The sequence below is a fragment of the Adelges cooleyi genome, unplaced genomic scaffold, assembly GCF_023614345.1.
Source record: "Adelges cooleyi isolate 19-005CV unplaced genomic scaffold, UGA_ACOO_1.1 ACOO_flye_CR_arks_rails_tigmint_CR_PRNA_16, whole genome shotgun sequence".
Taxonomy (NCBI): Eukaryota; Metazoa; Arthropoda; class Insecta; order Hemiptera; family Adelgidae; genus Adelges; species Adelges cooleyi.
The window spans coordinates 23,857-45,120 of record NW_026095817.1 but is presented as its reverse complement, the minus strand read 5'-3'; the positions used below and the strand labels follow the sequence as shown (position 1 = coordinate 45,120).

Here is a 21,264-nt window from a genome sequence, read left to right as displayed (position 1 = left end):
ACAAAGCTAATTCCCACCCCCGGCCTCATTCCCACCCCAACCCCATTCCAGCCCCCAACCCTATATCTCTTATCTCTTATATCTTACCTCTTACCGTTTTTTTTGGTAACACTTTTCGCTCGGTTATGTGCCAGAGCTGTTGAATAACTGTTTCATATACTTCAACAAGACAAATTTGAGCAAATAAAATAGGACTTAAACACAGTTATAAATAAAATACCGTTAGTCGATTTCTACATTAACCTAGAAAAGTGGCCGATTTAGTCAAATATTTGTACATAAATGATATCTAACCATCCTGAGTTGGCGTAATTATGTCAGGCTTTTAGGTCTAAAATGTCCAACAGACAGCCCACTTCAACCCCCTTAAGATGGGTCAAAACATTTGCACTGGAATCAAACTTATAAATTTTACAACAGCTTTTGGCTACAATAAATTCTGACTTATGAGCATATTTGTCTACAATGTCTAATAAATAAGGATGCTGTTCCCAATACACGTTTAATCATGATTGTCAATATTATTTTCACTTCAAAATATCATTTGTATTTTAACCCTTTTTTGGGATGTCGATTTCAAATTTTTTTGTTATATATTATTTTGAAATTTAGCATTGTGTGCTAAATTCAAAATTTGTAAAATTGTTGTGGATGTGTATTGATTACGAATTTTTTTTTTGTGGGATATTACTCATGTTTTATTATACTCATTGCTACGAAACTAAAAAAATAAGATACTAAAAATGAAAATTTATTGTCTTTTTGCACACAGTAAATTCAAGGTCTTCTATGCCTAACGCATTGAAAAGTACAATATAAATTTTATGTATATTGTTGTTATTACTCATACGTTATTCCATATCGATACGAATTTAAGGTAAATAATATACTAGCGCATTTCATACAACGAAGGTTCAATGTATAAAATAAAATGGAATACATTATCAATTGGAAACCCAAATTCAGGCCTCTGGTTAAAAAATTCTGTAAACGTTGAAAAAAAATCGTTCTACTTGTTAAAATTGTTCCAAATACAAAAAAAAAAATATTATTTTTAGTAGATGTATCATGAATATCCAGTAAAATAAAAAAAAGACTTTCGCTAATTATAAGAAAAAGGCTGTAGCAAAAATCTACACGATTTTCGTTAATTATAGAAACTGTCCATGTTTATTTTTCTACACAATTATTATAAAACCAAATCCGGAGAACAACTGACAGTTGCCCTACAATTATAATTTAAATACAAAGTAAATCTAACCAAAATATAGTTATAAATTAACTTTTGCCTTAATTAATTTAGTTAGCTATTTATTTAGCAAATATTGTTGTTTAATTTGCAATCTTACTTAATGTATTAAAAATTATCTAGAAATACATTACACTTAACTAATTAGTTTGCAAACACATTTTATGGACTAGCAGACAGTGTTGAGATTTATCTAAAAAAAATATTATTATTATTTTACATCTATTTACATAATTTACATCAATGTTTTCTTTGAGTTTTTCATGTTATATGATGAATTTGAACAAGTTTTATGGGTATTTTATATGATTTTTAATAAATAGTTTGAAAATTCTAATACTAAACTTACAATGTCATAGCAAACGAAGATAATTAATAATAATAGCAAACGAACCCTAACAGTTTAATACATTTTTATTTGCATATTGATGGAAAAAATGTTCCCATTTGAAAAAAATATGACTTCTTATACGTATAAACAATAAAGGTGAACATTTAATAATTATTTAAAAATACATAAACCTAAAAGTATAGAAAAAAAATTATTTTTAAAATATTTATAGTTTTCGAGAAAACAAGTCTTACATCTGATGGTTCACCGTGCTATTAATTTCATTATATTATAGTGTGTGAGATATACTTCAAACATAGTACTCTAAAAATATCCTGGAAAATATCTTAAACATTAGAAGTCTTTTGTTAGTTAAACATTTTTGTATATTTTACAATGATGTGTTTTTTTTAAATTATTTATTATATATGAACTATACATACTATTTTAAATATATATTGTTTACATAATACATAAAACTCATTTAAGCTAATGTCTGTAATGGAGTCAGGGAGTATATAAAAACAAAAAAATTGGCTAAGATGTTGTAAATTACATACTAGTCGACAAAATGAGTTTTTTAAATAAAAAATGAATTTTTTTTTGTATGTTATATCTTAATATTTGTATAATCTATCTTATTATCCAAACATTTATATTAATTTACAAATATTCCATGAGAGATGGAATATATTAAAAATCTTAAAAGTTCGGAATACTGACAATTTTTCTACAATTTCAAGTAATCAAGTAAAACATAAGTGGACCCATAATAAAATAATAATCAAAATCGTTTTAATGTCGGAGACTTCAAATAATATATTTAGGTCGATTTAAAAGATATTGTTTTTGTTTTCGAATATTTTGTTATTTGGTACATTGTGGTAAGACTGTAACTGATTGAACAAGCATACAAAACAACACATAAATATATGTGTTATATGTTTTCTTCTTATTTCAATAAATAATACAGCTTAAAATGTGTTTTTAATACTTTTCCGTTTAAAAAAGTGAATATATAATTATTTAGAAAATTAATAATAAAGTTATAAAAGATTTATCAAAGGATTTTAAAATATGAATATAAAAATAATGTAGTAACATTATTCATGACCGGTTGTAGACATTTTTGGGTGTTCTAAGACGATAAAAATAAAATCATTTTTGTTTTCATAATGATTTCTAGTTTTTTTATTATTATATAAAAGATATATTATATACTTATATAATATAAATGTATTTCAAATTTTCACATTTTTGTAAATTCTGCCTAAATGTATTCAATATATTTGTGTCTATATCGAATATGCTTATTATAATAAAATGTCAAGGTCTTTCGTATACTAACGCATTCAATAGTACGAAAAATATGTTCACACCTACAACCATGGAGCTTTTTTTATGTGTATTATTATGTGAGTACATCGGTGTTTTCATACCGACGATACAAACTTCAAGTAAATAATGCGCAAAAAAAAAATATTACTTACCGTGTATTGTTGATCGTTTTTTATAATACACTAGCACATTTCATAGAACAACAATTCATAGCACAAAATAAAACCTTACGCATTATGATTTGGTAACCCAAATTGGGGGCTCTGGTTGAGGAAATCTGTACACGTTCGAAAATAATCGTTTTACTCGTTAACATTTTTCCAAAAAAACAAAGACAGTACAGTTAGAGGTCATTGCATAGTAGGGACGGGGAGGTCACAGTTCTACAAGAAATATTATTTATTTATACAATTATTCGTATGACATACATAGAATAAAATGGTATGTCAACGGATATTTATATATTATTATTCCTATTATTATAATTTGTTGTTTTTATTTTTTCACAAATCATTGTCTAATTCATCCGACCCACCGCTTCCGGCGTCACTGTGAGGAAGTCTTCCGGATCTCCGTCGTACTTCCTTAACGGACATTCCTCAATTATGTGGCTCATTGAATGTACGCCCTCTCCACAATCACAAGTTGGATCATCTATCAATTTCCATTAATGCATTAATTCCTTGTGTCTTCCTTGTCTAGTTCTTGTACGGTTAAGTCTAGTCCATATTTTCCTCGGTTGGTTCGTTCCAGCTATGAGATTGCGTGCTCTTTTGAGATGTGATGCTTCCCCGGGTCTTTTCCTTTCCCACTCTTCTTGCCAAGGGTCTGGTATGAGTTTTCTAGTGTCGGAAATTTCGTTGGCCCTCGTCAAAAATGGCTTCCGTGACTCTAGTCTTGGGTTTTCAAGTCCGTCTTCGTGAGTCGGTACATCTAAACGTTTGTCGATTTTTTCGTTTTCTCTAAGCACACTGTTTTGTCTTCGTAAACGAGGTGGTTTTATGTTTGCTAGTACTGGGAGCCATTAATTATTGGGGAATTACCAGTGATTTTGCGCATTGCCTTCCTAAGTTATACGTCAATTACACTACAATGTTGACTGCCTTCCCAAACGGGTGCGCAATATTCTGCAACAGAATAGTTCAAAGCTAGAGTTGAGGTTCGTATTACATGTAGATGTGCTTAGAATGTGAGGGCTCGGTCTAGTGTTACCCCAAGATATACTGGTAGCTTACTATTGCGGATTGTTTCCCCACAGAAATACACTGTTAGTTCTCTATTGGCTTCTTTATTATCAAGATGAAACTCTGTTACCATCGTTTTAAAAGGGTTTGGCCTGAATCACCATTTTTTGAAAAATTTTTCAAGTAGGGTAAGGTCAGAAGTCAGTGTGTCCTCAACATCTTTGAATTGTTTGCTTTGTGACACTATAAATGTGTTATCAGCGTAAGCAAACTTTTAAAATACTGTTTTTGGCATATCATGGACGTACACATTCAACAGTATTGGTGCCAAAACAGAGCCCTGGGGTAAGCCGTCGTTCAGCACTTTTGGTTTTGCTCTTCTGTCCTCCTAGGAAAATTCAAAAGTTCCGGTTACCTTAGAATCGTACCAATATAACGCAGCAAGACTGGGCATGGTATAATTTTAGCTAGTTATCACAGCAGTTCATTTTTCCAGACAGTATCATATGCTGCAGAGAGGTCTATCAAGGCCGCTCCCGGTTTTAATTTATCATTGAAGCTTTTTTCTAAGTGTAATATTAAGGATAGTACTTGATTGAAACAACCTCGGTTCGGTCGAAAGCCTGCTTGATAAAATGGGATTGCTGGCTCGATTAGTGGGGATATCCTTCTCAGTATTTTTCTCTCCATTAGTTTTGAGAGTACGCTTAATACGCTTAACATGTAATCCAAATTTGGGCTTTTGGTTAATGAAATCTGTACACGTTCGAAAATAATCGTACTACTCGTTAAAATGATGATAAAAACACAAAGACAGTACAGTTAGGACGGGCATAGCGGGGACGGGGAGGTCACAGGTCTAGAGGAATTATTATAACTGATGATAAGTGAAAAGTGATAAAATAATTTTTAAATAAACGCTTCGATGCGAATCTATGGATAGTACGTTCGAACAGGTACAGTCAAAACTAAGCACAAATAGAAAATATTATTAGGACTAGTGTTCAAAGATAAAAATACAAATATCGATAAAATTGTGCCTAAAGACAATTTATTTGCTTAACATTTGATTTTTAATTTAAGGGTACATACGATTGAGTTGATCGTCTGTATTATATAAATGTATTGATATAGTAACCCATAAATCGTTGTTAACAATATAATTAAATATTTCCATTGGCTGCTTACTCACTCATACATAGCAACCTGGAAATTGAGTTAAGTGTTGATTTCCCCTCTTTTGAGGATTTTCTTTAATAAAAGAAAAGTTTAACCAAAGATTTTTTGAGAAAATAGTATATGCTAGAGGGTCTCTAGCATATATTAGATCTACCTTTGAAACTTCAACCCCTAAAACTTTGACTAAAAAGGTGAAATATAGAAAAAAGTTCTATCCCTACTAGGGGAAAGTGTTTAAGATATTTTATTGGTTTGTCAATGTTTATCGGTAAAACTTTGTTTAATAATATGTCAAAATTACAAAATTAATAGCCATTCTCGACAAATTTATTTTTCTTGTATCATGATAACCCTTTTCATATGATATTATTTTGTTCTCAGCGCGTGGATATGATATTTTTTATTATTTATAACATATTTTATATCCTGACCTAAATCCCTAAAGTTGCTTCAAAAAGTGTTATAAAGAAAAAAATTCTATCCCTTTAATGGAAACGGTTTAAATTTCACACAAATTTGGAATTAATTCGACTGTTTCTAAAAAAAAAACCAAAAATCGTAATAAATTATTTAGTCGCCATAAAAATATGAAAAACAATACAATAATTATTATAAGTCTTAATTGGACGCTGCACTTCGATGGAATAATAACAAACTAATACCTACTTAATAACTGTCCTATATTTTCACTGTATTTTTCTCTTAACATTTTAATGGAATTACAAAAAATATATATTGTACGACGTACATTGTCGGTTTTGTTTTATGTTTTAGTAAAATAGGTTTATATTAAAGTAAATAATAACAGGAACAAGTAAATTTTAAACAGTTAACAAAAACTAAGCTATTAGAGGTATCAACAAAACCGACGTTTAACTAATCATTTCAAACGTGGATATTTATACGTAAAAAAATAATAATCCAATTTATCTAATAAAACAAAAAAAGTAAAACGCATTACAGCTATTGTATACATAGAATTTTTGAGATAAAAAAATTTCAAAAAGCTACGGGCCGAATCGAGTTAAAACGTATAAAGAAAATGGACTTAATTTTCCCCTGTACGCCGTTAGACTAAAATTAAAAAAATACCAATTTGCTTGGCCACCACGGGGGTTGCAAGATATTTGTGTTTTTAGCCGTAATTTTAGGGCCTATTATTTGAAAATAATTGTCAGGAGTTAGAACTTATAATATGATGTATTCATAACATATTAGACAAAGAAACGATTCGGGAATACTGTTTTAGCTTCGGTGCAGAGCTGAGAAGGTATTGTTTTTGCAATGATGTGTTTTTATTTTTTATTTTTGCGACTGGACCCACGATATCTTGTAAGCCACTGAACCGATTTCTTCGTGGAGCAACTCTATAGATCAGAAATCATACCTGAAAGGTACTTTACAGGGCTAAACATTTTAAAAAAGTCACCCCTTCCCTATCAAAATTAAGAAAAACACCCAAAAAATTTTCAAATTTTTCAACTTAAAATTACGATGCTCTATAACTTTTTAAAAATAGTGGAAAATGTTCCAAATTTATATGAATTGTTCTTCATACATAGTACTATCGATAAACGTTAACAAACCAAAAAAATATCATAAACCCTGTCCCTTAGAAGGGATAGAATTTTTTTCTTTATTTCACTTTTATAAGCAAAGTTTTAGAGATTTTGATCTGAAAATTAGACCGAAAGTAGTTCTAAAATGGAACTATAACATACATAATTTTCTAAAAAATCTGTAGTCAAGTTTTTTTTTATTGAGGAAAACCCTCGAAAATAGGGTAAATTTACACTTTGACCGTAGTCAGTTTCTAGGTTGCTATGTGTATGTGAATCAACAGTCAACATGTAATGAAATAATTTTCATTATATTGTTAATTACGATATATGGGTAACTATAGCATTACATTTTTATAGACAGACGATCAACCCTTATCGTGTCTACCCTGCACAAGACCAAATATTACATTTTAAGTACTTAAGTATTTTATTACTGGTCCCACGATATCTTCTAAACCGCTAAAAATGGTTTGAACATACTATCCAAAGATTCGCATCGAAGCGTTTATTTAATAGTGATTTTATCACTTTCAGTTATAATAAAATCTGTAGACCTGTGATCTCTCCGTCCCCACCATGCCCCAACCCTACTGTACTGGCTTTTTTTTTAATTGCCGGAAAATAGTTTTTCGCCAGATGTTAATCTTAAAAAAAAAAATTATTAAATCATGCCAATATTTTTACGGATACTATTTTTAGCGATCCCAGTAAGTTTCGAGTGCTCAAGTAACAATTTAAGTTCAGGTTTAAGTTCAATTTGTTGAAAGCAATTTTATCATATTCAGTCAGCTCGGTCAACTCAAGTCCCAACCCCAATTGTAATTGCTTTTTCCTTTATGAACATCCGTCGATAGCCATACTAAAGGTTAGGTTACTATATTTTATTTTACGGGCTATTAAAGGCAGTAGTTTAAAATATATCTATGTGCACAAATCATATGTAAATAGTACATCCAATTCGATAACATTTTACAGTTTTGAAAATTTGCTATGCCCTTCAAATTTTCAAAGTCAAAAGTACCACTAAGATGTGCAAAAAAAAAAAATGTGAAATTCGAACATTGACAATTGTATACATTGTTTTTGTCGTTAGGTCGACGTTTTTTTCTGCTTGAAATTTATGAATATTTATCGATGGCGAAAAAAATATACTAAAACATTTTCATGTGTACACAAGTGCCAAAATTGTAAGTTTTTCGAAAATATTTTCGATTTTTTATAACCTTAGCATTTTCTATACAAAAAGTTTTATCAACAAAATTGAACATAACAAACTACGATTTATGGGCTACTATAGCAATACATTTATATAGACAGACGATGAATCCTAAGCGTATCCACCTTAGTACTAAAAATGTATTTTTAAGTACATAATCATTATTATCATTAGGTACAATGCTTTCATCGATATTTTGTATTTTTATCTGTAAATACTGGACCTCTCTTAATTACTCAATTACTCCTATTACTCACTTACGTATAGTATTTCTCACTATGCTTGGTTTGGACTTTACTGGTTTTAACCTATAGTCTACAGATTTGCATAGAAGCGTTTGTTTAAAAAAAATTTTATCTCTTTCAGTTATTTTAATTTTTGTAGTCGCGTGGACCCACCGTTCCCACTACACCCTGACCCCACTGTGGTCCCTTTTTTTTTTTTAAGTTTGAGATGTTCATAAATAATTGTTCAGACTTAAACGCCAAAACTGTTCACGAAACTGTCATATTCTACTATGCAAGGTTCGACTCTAAACTCAATGATCATCCGAACCAACTCGTTTACAACATCGATACTAGATCTCTACCGGATAAGTCAAAGAAATGTTTAGCTGTAGGACTTTTCCGTCAAGCAATGTGACTGTCGAGTTCTTATTTATCTTGTTAAAAACAAGTACTTATTTTATTTTGCTACAGATTGAAAAAATTCTAAGAAAAGTTTAATTAAAAGATAAAGGCAAACAATTTTTTTTACTTAAGTATTTTTCATCGATAAAGACATAAACAACACAAGTACTGTGTCAGATAGGAGTCGTTTGGTTTGAATTTGTCTATGTGCAACAATATTGAGTGTTATTATGACTCACACCGATACGAATTTAAGGTAAATAGATGAAAAAAAAATATTACTAACCGCCGTGCGTTGCTTACACGCTTTACCTTTTTTTTTATAATATACTAGCGAATTTCATACAACGACAATTCAGAGTATTAAATAGAACCTAATACATTACCAATTGGAAACCCGAATTTGGGTACAGAAATCTGTAGGCGTTAGAAAATAAAAGCCAGTACAGTTAGGTTGGGGCATAGTGGGGACGAGGAGGTCAAGGGTTTTCAGAAATGATTGTAATGTAACTGTAGCTATAATATTATAACCGATAATACGTTTTGGGTCATAACATTAACGCCATTGTGTCTCGATTAGGTCAATTTGTGATAATATAGATGTGTCCTCAAATAGTATAGACAATATTAACAAACCTCTAAAAAAATACTAACCAACATAACAAAATATATACAATCTTACTACAGTAAGATATTGAAGTGCAGAATGACAAGGTTCGACAGAATAAGGAATTATTATTACCCAGGAAAAGTATAGCGCTAATTACTAATGTATGACAATAGATAGCTGGCATTGTACTACACATTTAAAATATGTATTGAAACCTACGGAATCATAGTTTTGATAATTGGTGGCAAAAAGTTAATATATTTATGCATTGTTGTTGCTATACACAGTTTCTGAAAAATTTTGCAAAAACACTTACATACCTTTTCGTTAAAGACATCGATACGTTTGTATGGTTTTCAGCAGAAAATATACTTGTGTACTTATTCATATATTTGTGCAAATATGCAATTTAAATAATAAGGCCACAACTAAAATACTCAAAGATATCATATTTCATGTACTTGTGTACTCGAATAATATTATTCTTTCCTTTTCAATTCGATATAAAACAGGCATTCATAAATGGTAAAATTCATTCGTTTAGTCTCGCAATTTAACTTCAGATAATACTTTAAGGACTAACACTATTTATTTAAAGTTCTCTCTTTCGTTTCTACTTTTTATCCTAGCGGTTAGCTGTATGCATACAGGCCAACCTGAAGCATCAGGTTCAGCTGTATCTAAAGAGAAAACTGTATTGACACCGGAGGAATTAAGGGTAATTTATAATATTTTTTTAAAACTATTCGGTTTTTTCAATATTTTTCTGAATCGTTTATAATATAATGATAAAATTTGCCTAAATAGACACTCTCTAGGAAACTACTATTATTTTAGCTTAAAGACTTCCAAATAAAATTCGTCATAAATACTTGAAATCAAAATTATTTTCTAACATTGTCTTTTAAAAAATGCTTTTAATATATTAGATTAAAACTAGAGTCGTAACTTAATCATTTGAGTAAAATTCATTAAATATAATAAATGTTAAACCATAAAAATGTATACATTTTACTACTTGTAAATTACTAAGTATTAAGTTCTATCACTCTTTAATTTAATAATTTAATTATTAGTATCCGTAATTCCAAACATTTATAATAAATTTTCTTATTTGACTTACTAAAGAGCACCGAGCACCTATAATTTATTTTTTGCATGATAATTGTATACACATTATAAATGTAATATAAATATATAAAAAAAATGTTTTCACCTCCGTATTTTTTGTTTTTTTTTTGTCATTGTAAAAATAAATTAGTCTGCAGTGAAGACAAAGTCAATTTTCTAAGAGAAACTTAAATATTCACTTTAAAAATTAAGAAAACATTTTTTTTGCATGTTTAAAAGTTTTTAATTTTATTTTTGACAATTTTAAAACAAAACGATAAAACCCAATTTTTGCACGTAAATTAGACAGAAATTAATACCCTCTAAAAATAAGATTTTATTTATGAGTTATGATAAAAAAAGCTTAATCATACTTCTTTTTTGACTTTCATAAATCTTTTTTTTTTATATTCCTTTTTTGACTCCGACGAAATAATTTTTTTACTTAATATCAAGAGCTACTTTTTTGAGCTATTATGAAACGATTTATAAAATTAAAATTTTTCTGGATATCTTAGAGTACTATTTAAAAAGATATTTCAATATTTTTTTATAACGACAATAATTTTATTTTTGAGGAAATTTTTTTAAAACTAATATGACATTATCTCTAAAAAGCTATCTTCTTTCCCTAAAAACTCTTTAAATCCATTATGGGTTGATTAAGAAGCATTATGCGTAGTCAAGTTTAGACGCTTGAAAATTAAGAGTATAATGTCACTTTATAAAGTCTAACTTTAATAACAACATTTCGTTAAATACTTTTTCTAGATTCTATTTTTAATAGTTTAGCCTAACTTTTTTATACAATGCATCTTAAATTTTGAAATAACTGTAGTTTTGGCCACATAAAGTACCTTTCAAGTTAGATTTCTACCTTCCTATACAAAAAAAACAGTTAGCGGCCTAGGAAATATTGTGGATGGAGTAAAAAATTACAAGGTAATCCAACTGGTGGAAGATATACATATTTAAAAAAAATTGTATACCTACTCTTGTAGGTATATATTTTTCTACATTTTTCAATACTTATAATATTTTTTTCTTCAACCCCTATACGTAAGGGGATACTTGCCTTTAGTTTTTTTAAATTGGAATGTATGTTTTTAATTTCAAAAATCCATAAAAAAACAAATTTTTTTAAATATATTTAGCGTTTTAATTTGTAATTTTCAATTATCTGATCGTTTGCTATGACTTTGTAAAGGTTTGGATTTAAAATCAATATTAGTAGCACTTCTATTTGCCATTAAATAATAATATTGATCCCTATCGATATTACTGTTACTGATAATCAGACATATATAACATTCGCTCAAATTTTCTTTTATATTATATGAACAATCGATTTTTTTGGCGTACGTATACAATATTTGTTTATCTCAATTCTCACACAAAATGCATAACATGAACTTAGATAGATACTAGTGTATCACACAAATTCAATTATGGTTATAGTATGCATTGATTATTATTAGCTGTATATATAACGATTTATTTCTTGGTCCTTAGTCATAGATATTTTTTTTTAAAGTTTTTCAATGAGATATTCCGTCATTTTGTTCATTGCTGTGAACAAAAAATTTAGGCAGAACTGAGTTCTTATGATTCACCTCCTTCACGTGACTCAAGGGGGTTGAAAAAGGCCAAATAAATAATTTTATAACTTTTTTGAGTTTAAGTATAAAACTGTTGCATTTTGCGTAAAATTTCTCATTATCTTTATGATAGGTCAAATGTTAAATAAGATTTAATTTTTGAACACAATTCCGAACTTATCTCGTTGGAAAACGCGCCTTTTTGTCAAAATACTATTTACTCATCATGGACTGAACGACTGCTATCACGAAAACTCAGTTTAAAATCACAATACAAATTTTATATAAATGAAGATGATTCATTTTATACTGTTCACAGAACGATTTCTATATTTTGTTTCTAGCAATGAGTTTCGTTTTTCATACATGTTATCATATTAAAACTGCCTTGAAAATCCTTAACATTCTCATCTCTGACCCGGAGGAAATTGTGACTGTCATAAAATGTTTTTTATTTATTATTATTCGCAGATAAAAATGAAACTCTTCTGTTCATTAATACCTATTTTCTTCGTGGGTGTTTTGGCAAATGGTAATTACTTTATTTTCACAGTTATCAGTTAAAGGTAGATTAAATTTGAAAATATTTTAATATTTTAATTTTTACAGAGAGAAAATGTATGCAATATATTTTCGCTATAAGTCAGTTACATTTTTATTTTACAAACAAATCTTTTTTGAAGTTTTCAAAATCCACTGTTTTTATACATCATTTTTTGATTATGTATCACAGCTGAAGCCATGGCAATTGCAAATGATTTAACTGTAGAAGGTACAAATGGTACAGAAACAAGTAAGATATATTTAAAATAATATACTAATATATATGTAGAAGTTGTGTTACAAGTACCTGAATGTTAAGTTATTAAAAAATTTAAAATTATAGTTTTATCAATAGTTAAGAAAAGTGCATTAGATATTGAGAACAGTGTATAGAGCAATAAAATATAATATATAAATTAGCGATTTCTAATAATCTAATCGAGGGAGAAATTAAATGGCTACTGCTCAAAGCCGGGTTTAATATTATTCTAAACATTTTTATGGTACCTTATATGACTTAATTTTAATATTTTAGTATAGCTATAATCTTCATTTGTTTATTCTAGATGCATTGGAGCATGTAATTGAGACAATGGTTGATAATGTAGAAGAATTCGAATACAGGCATTTTGGTAATCATAATTATAATAATAATAAAAAATATCAAGATAAGAGTAGAAAAAAATATTTGAAAATAGTAAAAATGCATCTCAAGTTTATCGTTATGCAATTGATGTGTTATAATTCTTATATTTTTCACTAAGCTTATTGAAAAAAATACAATAAAAAAATATGATAGCTCTTTCAACCTCGTCTGATTAAAATGTTTTATTCTCATTGTCTATACTAAATCAACTCAGTTATTGCATTTCACAAGGATTCTCTAGTATAAATTATAGTTTTTTCTATTTTGATCATCGTCTTCTAATGTATAATTATATAATGTAATTACTTATTATAACAAATGCAAATCAATATCATTAATAAATTTGTGTAATTTCAGGAAAACTTAATTTTTTGATAGCTGTACCGGGTAATAGTCATTGTTGAATCTTATGAAAACATTTCTAATATTTCGTTCCTATTGAATTCTCCAAAGAAATTCTCATCGTATTAAATATTTAATATTCTTAAATATATTCCATATATTTCCGCATATTTCTTCTGAGTTTTTAGTACACATGTTTTTCCTAACTTGACATTCGTCTTTCTGTTTATAATTGCATAAAAAAGTATATGCAATATCATTATTAATGTGTTATTCATTTCAGACCATCCGGAAATTATGCGCACAATACCACGTAATAATTTTCATTGTTTTTTATAGAAGCGCTTCCACACAGTTGTTTGATATTATTTATACACATATAATTTTTATTTTACTTTCAGAACTTCCATTACTTCCAATATTGCAAAGTAAAAACCCCATTTTATATTTCATATTTATCATACTTATTGCATATTTATTATTTATAAATACTTCATATGATTGATAAATAATCATATGTACCTATTGACCAATACCAATATGACATATCGGATTCAATCATAAATAATATGTAGGTACATTAAAATGTATTTTGTTTTTAATTTTAGAAGCCAATTTTTTCTTCCAAATTATGCGACAAGACATAGAAAGGCTATTAGGTAAATCTAAAATTAAAAAATAAATAGTTACATATTTTTGTAGTTTTTAAGAAAAAGTCGATTTATATCTTAATGTCTTAAGTTCAAGATTCTAAGAATCATTCGAAATATAATTTAATCTGTTTAATTAAATATCGCTATAAGACATGAATGAACATTTATTCAATAATAATTTACAATAGTCTAACTAACCTCAGGTTTTATTAACTGCATAATAATTTAATGTTTGATGTATTTGTTACAGAATTAGAACGAACTAAAATAATTTATGGAGGTAACTACGATTTATTTATAGTCTTAAATGGTTTTAAAATCGTGTTTTAGAGTTGATATTTTTTTTCATTTTCTTTAAAATGAAATGTAAAAGTTTTTATAGTTTTATTATTTCTTTGCAACACTATCATTTAATAATTATTTTCGTAGAATCTATATCATTGAAACAACTTGGAGACGATAGAAGACAACATGTTGTTCCAGCTTTAAGGAACTTAATCAGACGTCGTGTATTAGGTAAATATTATTACGAAGTTGTATGGTTTTTGAACGTTATTAATATATATACAAGGATACAACTGTTTTAATTATAAGCAATTATCCAATTTAATTATATCTACTTACACGTACTTTCAAGTAATACAAATATCATGGCTGTACAGTACGGACACCATTTTTATTGTATTATTTTTTTTTTATGACTTCGTATTGACAAATTAAATAGTTGTGTCCTGCACTGTAAAGCAATGTAATAACTAGTAAGCTAACATAAGCAAATTAAAATAAAAAGTTTTCAAATTTTTAAGAATCTGGGCAGCATGATGAAGCCTCTTTATTACCGAAGTGTCGTTTGCTAGGATTATACTTGAGTACACAATTTCCCGAGTCATTCATAAAACAAGTTGACATTGACTCAATTGACCTAAAATGTATCTTAACGGATACAAATGATACCAAAAGATATTACAGAAAAATTGGTAACGCATGGTCCGAAGTAAGATTATCTAACATAAACGAATCACTACAATTCCTCGAGGAACAGTTACGACTTGGACGTCCACAAGTTCCATTTTCATTCCATGATGTATTATAATTTATCTTATTATTATCCCTATATTTATTATGAAATCTTAAGTTGTAAAATGGTATACACAAACTTAAGCTGACGGAAAAAGAACCGTTGGTGGATTTTTCCAATAACATATTCCACATAATAAACGTTTTTGTAAGTACATAATATTATACGTTTTTTTCTGTTTTATGTCATGTCTACCAATAAAATAAATATTACTGAATTTGTAAAGTTATATTTTTTTATCTGATGTATTGCATCTTCTTATTTCTGCTTCCAAATACTTTCCTTATATTTCTACCTTTACTAAATTAATGTGCAAATTTTGGGTGACAGGTTCATTTATATATAATTCATATTAATGGTGATTATGTTAAAGGTAACATAACCTAAATAGAATTATAATGTCGAGTGACTAAATAAAACAGTGTAGAATATTATATAAATATAATATTCTATAGTCATACAATATAAATATTTTATAAGTTTTTAGACTTCTTGCAATATAAATTACCATAAAAGTTGAAAAAAAAGTTTTAAAAAAATGCAAAAAGTGTTGGGAGGGGAGCCCGGATTTGAGAACCCGGTACCCCTCACTCCTGGCAACCAATCACGCCAACCGCACCACATAGTTTTCATAACAAATCCTGTACAAATCCTGCATATGAAAGGGACTTCGTTCCAAACGCGTGTGCCGCGACACGGATCAGTTTTTAGTAAATTATTATTCATTTTTGAACTTGGCGTCACTTTAGAAACAAATTATACAAAAACCTCACTGTATAACACTTAAAATCATTTATACATGTGGGTGTACAATATGGTTTTGTCATTAATGAATTGAATCACCCTGTATATAAATATACAACTCTTAGGATTCTGATGACCAGTAGACTCCAAAAAAATTTCCACCAATTTTTAATGTCAATGTGCAACGCAAATCAATGGTCATTTTTTAAATTGTCAAAAGTATTTTTTTTTCATAGAATTGACCACAAAAACCTATAATGTTTTCATCATAGCTTAAAGAAGAGTTAAGCACAGTTAGGAATTTCTTTTGGTATTTTTTAATTTTCAAAAAAATAATTTTCTTTGCAATTGATATTTACAATGGTTACATGTAGTGAAGTAAACAAAAAAATATAAACAAACTTTGTTTTGTAAAATTTTATTTTCCTTTTGATTTAGAAGTAAAACGGTAATAACAGCTCCCGATTCGGTGTAGTACTTTGAAGAGAGGAACTGTTTTTTTTTCAAAACCTAAAAGAAACATGAAAAAGTTCTTGTTGTACACATCCAATCTGCGAACTAGTACGCAAACATATTTTGTTTTAAGTTTTCCCACCTAAAATTGGTAAGCTGTACTTTTTTCATGTTTGTCTATTTTTTTAAATTTTTGACACAAATAAAAAGTAGTTCAATGCGGGTAGTTTGAAATTTATATTTGTAAAAACATATTTTGTTATTTGTAACTAAAATATTATTTTTTGTTATTTAAAATGTTCACTTACGAACATTCATTCAGAAAATAATTTAGGAAAAATATAAAAATTGTAACAACTAACCGTACTTTTTTATACCTTACTCATATACTAAATTCAAATGAGCTGCTTAATTTTATCACGATTTGGAAGCGAGTAGATTTTATTGAGTTCTGAGCCGATAGGAGTAGGCAACGTTCATTTAGATAACTAACCCCCTTTAAGTACATGGTGGTCAAATACAGTCCCTATTGAAAAAATGCTAAAACTTGTCCCTTTTTAGATTACTACTGAAATTATAGTAATTTCTCTCTTTTCGTATAAATAAAAGTAATTTACCTTTGCTGTTCGAAACAGTATTTGAATTCCAACTTGGCGCGCGCGGGCTCTGTCCGTTTGACAACTTCTAGATAACAGCTACTATCGGAAGAGTCCAGATCTTAATCATGTCGTACTTACTATTATAATCATTATAATTTTTCTTTAGACCCTTTTAGTTGTTGTTTAACGCACAATATATTATTCACCATTAATTTTAATCAATACAATATTGTTGTTATGTATTTTTAGTTTAATGAAAATTGTATAAACTCTAATCTTTGCTTATACAGGGTGATCCAACTAACGTAAGACAGTCATTTTCTCGGAAAACATGAATATTTTGAGAATTTTTTTTTTTCTAAACTTTTAGGTACATATTTTACTACATTTTTCAATATTTAGAATTTTTTTATCTTCAACTCTTATACGTTATAGAACTACGAAACTCGTTTTTTCAAATGGAAACATATGTTTTTAATTCCATAAGTATGTAGACAATTTTTTTTTTAGATGAAGAAAATATTGCTTTCTACTTGCAATCTTCGAAGAAATAAAATATTAGCATTTAACATAGCTATACTCAACCTGCGGCCCACGGGCCGCATGCAGCCCGCCAATTGTTTTTATATGACCCAAAAAGAACTCATATTATAAATATATAAAGGCTAAAAAAAATACATATATAAATATAAAATATAACAAAACAATTATATTTTCAAGATGTGTAACGTACGCGATTGCAATAAGGATGTTAAATTTTAATATCATAATTTTTTGTTTCGAATAATAACTTGTATAATCATTTTTATTAGTAACATTTAATGTTAAAAATATTAGTTTATTTACTCAAGTCACTCCATAATTATAGTTGACTATAACTTTACATGCCCGAACGGCGACGAACAATGGTTATTTACTATATCTGATTTATTATATACGGAATGCGCTAACATCAAATAATTATTATATTTTATGTGATGACCGACGTAATAAGACTACTTGTCTTTGTTGAATCGAATGAAATTATTAAGAAATATAGACAAAAATTCAAATCTTTACAAAGTCATGAACAGCGAACAAATGGATGAAAATTAAAAATTCAAACGCTAACATTTTTTTAGATTTTGTGTCTATATAGTTATGGAATTTAAAACATATTTTTCCATTTGAAAAAACGAGGTTCGTACTTCTTTAACGTTAAAGATAAAAATTTTCTAAATATTGAAAAATATAGTTAAATATGTACTTTAAATTTTGGGAAAAAGAAATTCGCAAAATATTTATACTTTCAGAGAAAACGAGTGTCGTACGTTAGTTGGATCACCCTGTATATATGTTACTTTTTAAAAGCTTAAGGTCAAACGTTTTAAACGCTTAAGTGACAGAGCTGTTATATAAAATTCACCTTGCATATGTATTTAATACACAACTATATTTATATGAATGCGTTAAAACTTTAGTGGATTGATATATCCGAAACATACTCAAGTGAACTATATTTATTTTAGAGAAATAAGTTTCTTACCCATACTGATACAATGAAATACGCAGCACAGAGAATAACAGCAGTCTTAAAATGCATAATAACATTTAAGTTGATTGAAATTCAATGAAGTACGTGTAGAACAGAACGACTGTTGGCGCTGAAGTCAAAATAACGGTTAAACGGTAAAATAAGTATATTTGTCGTATCTTTTATGGTTTTATTGACTTACGATAAACATTGTGAGTGGCAGAATTTTGTAAACCTGTGTAACGATTTTTTCCAGAGGACGTAAAAACAAAAAAAAATTGTGAAAAATTGAGATCAGATAGAATAAAAACAATATGAAAAAAAAAAATTTAATTTCTTTTTTATCCTATTGAGTATACAGAAAAACTAAAAATTACAATTATTAAAGAAAAAAAATGTATGATCCTTAATGAATCATAATTTCCTGAATGATTTACTTAAGTTGAAAATTAAATATACTTAATATATTTTTTATTTTCTTATGTATACCTCCTCCTTACTACACAGACAATTTTTCATATTTGGTCCTACTTAAAATTTAGGATAATATAGGGACACGATAAATGTCTAGCAGGAAGAACTAAATAAATAATTGGCCCAACTAAATGATTACATGAACAAAAGTGAATTCGTTTTTTCAACTACAAATTTATTGTGACCTTTTTATTAAAGACTTTTAGTTGGACTTACTTTGTATTTTAGGAGGAGTTACTTATTTACTTAAATTTATAGCTCTTACAAAGTACATTTTGTGCCTTATATATTTTGTTATTTGGAAGGGTTTCTTTTTAAGAAACTTATTCATCAATGATTCTCTGACTTCAGGCTATGTATAATAACATATTTAACATTTTGACCTTTTAGCTTCTAATAATATGGGAAATATTTCAAGATAAATTCACGATAATCTGATTCTATTTTTCAGACTTGAATCCCTAAAACTGCTAACCCTTCTTTGCATTCTAGAGGATCGAGTTAATGATATTTTTTTTTTGGTTTATCAATGTTTATTGGTAGCATTATGTTTAAAGAATATTCCACAGAATTTTGATAGTAAAAAGACTATTTTTAAAAAAGTATAAAGCATTGTAATTTTATATTGAAAAATATGTACATTTTTTTGGTGTGTTTCTCGGTTTTTGAAGGGTAGGGGATGTTTTAAAAAATTGTTTTCTGTTTAAACGATTTTTAGGAGGGGATATGAAACTTGGCTTTTTTTCACTTTTTTGTGGTGGGAAAGTGAAATTGCAAGAATTGCATTTACCACCCGAAGCCTTATCAACGTTGGTATCAGGTGACACAAGCCAGTCGAAACATTTCTTGGCCAACATACACAAGTACAATTCATGTTTCCAAATGACATCGTTCGGTGCAACAGAAATCATACGCGAAAATTACATGCCAACTTTCAAAGTGCAAGGGTAAATTTACCATCGTGCTGGATCACAGAAACTGGCCAAAAAATACAAATAAAAGTGTAGTGTTGCTCATGCTAGTAGGAGTGAAGTGTGGTTATGAACTAAAGTAATAGCAGACTTGGCCACAATGTCGATATACTACTATGATAAGCTGAAATTTTTGGGAGAGGATTTGAAACTTGGCCTTTTTTCACTGTTAGGTTTTTGTTTGGGATTATTATAATCGGATAAAGAATTTTCGAAAAGCGCGCTGTATTTACTTATCTGAAAGATACTCTCATGAATAATATTATATAAAGATGTCAACCATTTAGTTTATTGATTTGAATTCCAGTAGCGCAACCAGAAAAAACCCTGGGAGGGGGGGTCCAAAATTATAATACAAAAAATTTAATCATAAATAATCATGTTAATAATAAATTAAATTTTTTTTTGTGTTTGTATAAATAATAAAATGTAAAATATATTAATTTTTTAAATAAAGTCCAAAAGACGCTTTGAAGTCGCTAAACGATTTATTATTTCTTTAGATTGTACAATTATATCGTAGTGGATATTGAGAGCCGCTAGTCCATTTAATCTTGTGTCTGCTGTAGAGTTTCTTAAATAAGTTTTGATGTGTTTGAGTGTGGAAAATGACCTTTCAGCTTCGCAAGATGTTACAGGGAAGGTGACGAGTATTTGTAAAAGCTTTAAAATGTTTGGGAAAAAATCTGGGTTGCATATATTTAAAACGTCGATTGCATTTTTTAATTGAATGTTACTATCATTTAGATTACGATTCCACAATAAAGCTTCCGATTTTACAAGATCAAAACTATCAACGTCATCGCCGTAAAATTCAACAAGATCTTTAAGACTTTCTTCATTGAATGTTGAACACTTTATTAACATTTGGAATCCACTTATAATGTTTTTATGTTTCATAAAACGATCGTTGATTTGTTGAACGAACAAATCAAGAAATGGAATAAATTAAATTATTTTAAAATATTCTTTGCTGAAATATCTTTTGCTGGGATATTCATGCGGTGTTTTTGACACTTTGCTAATCTAGGAATTTTAATTGTAATTTCAAAATCATTTAATCTTATATTAAGATCATTGTATTGATTGTTAAATTGAAGAGTAACATTTTCTCTTATAGACATTAATTGGTTTTTTAAAAAACTTATGTGTTCCATAGCTTCCGATAGATCAATATTTTTGGTCTGAAAAAAATTACAAAGCGAATGAGTATATAAAAAAATATAATTCAGAATAGTTAGG

General features: G+C 28.3%; 2 protein-coding genes and 1 long non-coding RNA gene across 10 annotated transcripts in view; 2 read left to right on the top strand and 1 right to left on the bottom strand.

The window, feature by feature from the left end:
* The window catches only part of LOC126848034 (uncharacterized), a 91,277-nt gene that overhangs the window by 51,118 nt on the left and 18,895 nt on the right, over positions 1-21,264 (bottom strand). The gene's annotated exons all lie outside the window — the stretch shown is intronic.
* LOC126848036 (uncharacterized) overlaps positions 1-21,264 on the top strand; it is a 122,347-nt gene that overhangs the window by 88,531 nt on the left and 12,552 nt on the right. The gene's annotated exons all lie outside the window — the stretch shown is intronic.
* On the top strand, positions 13,556-14,196 carry LOC126848039 (uncharacterized). The gene is made up of 4 exons (XR_007687202.1): positions 13,556-13,582; positions 13,821-13,850; positions 13,939-13,965; positions 14,146-14,196. It is a non-coding gene; the product is annotated as an uncharacterized LOC126848039 (long non-coding RNA).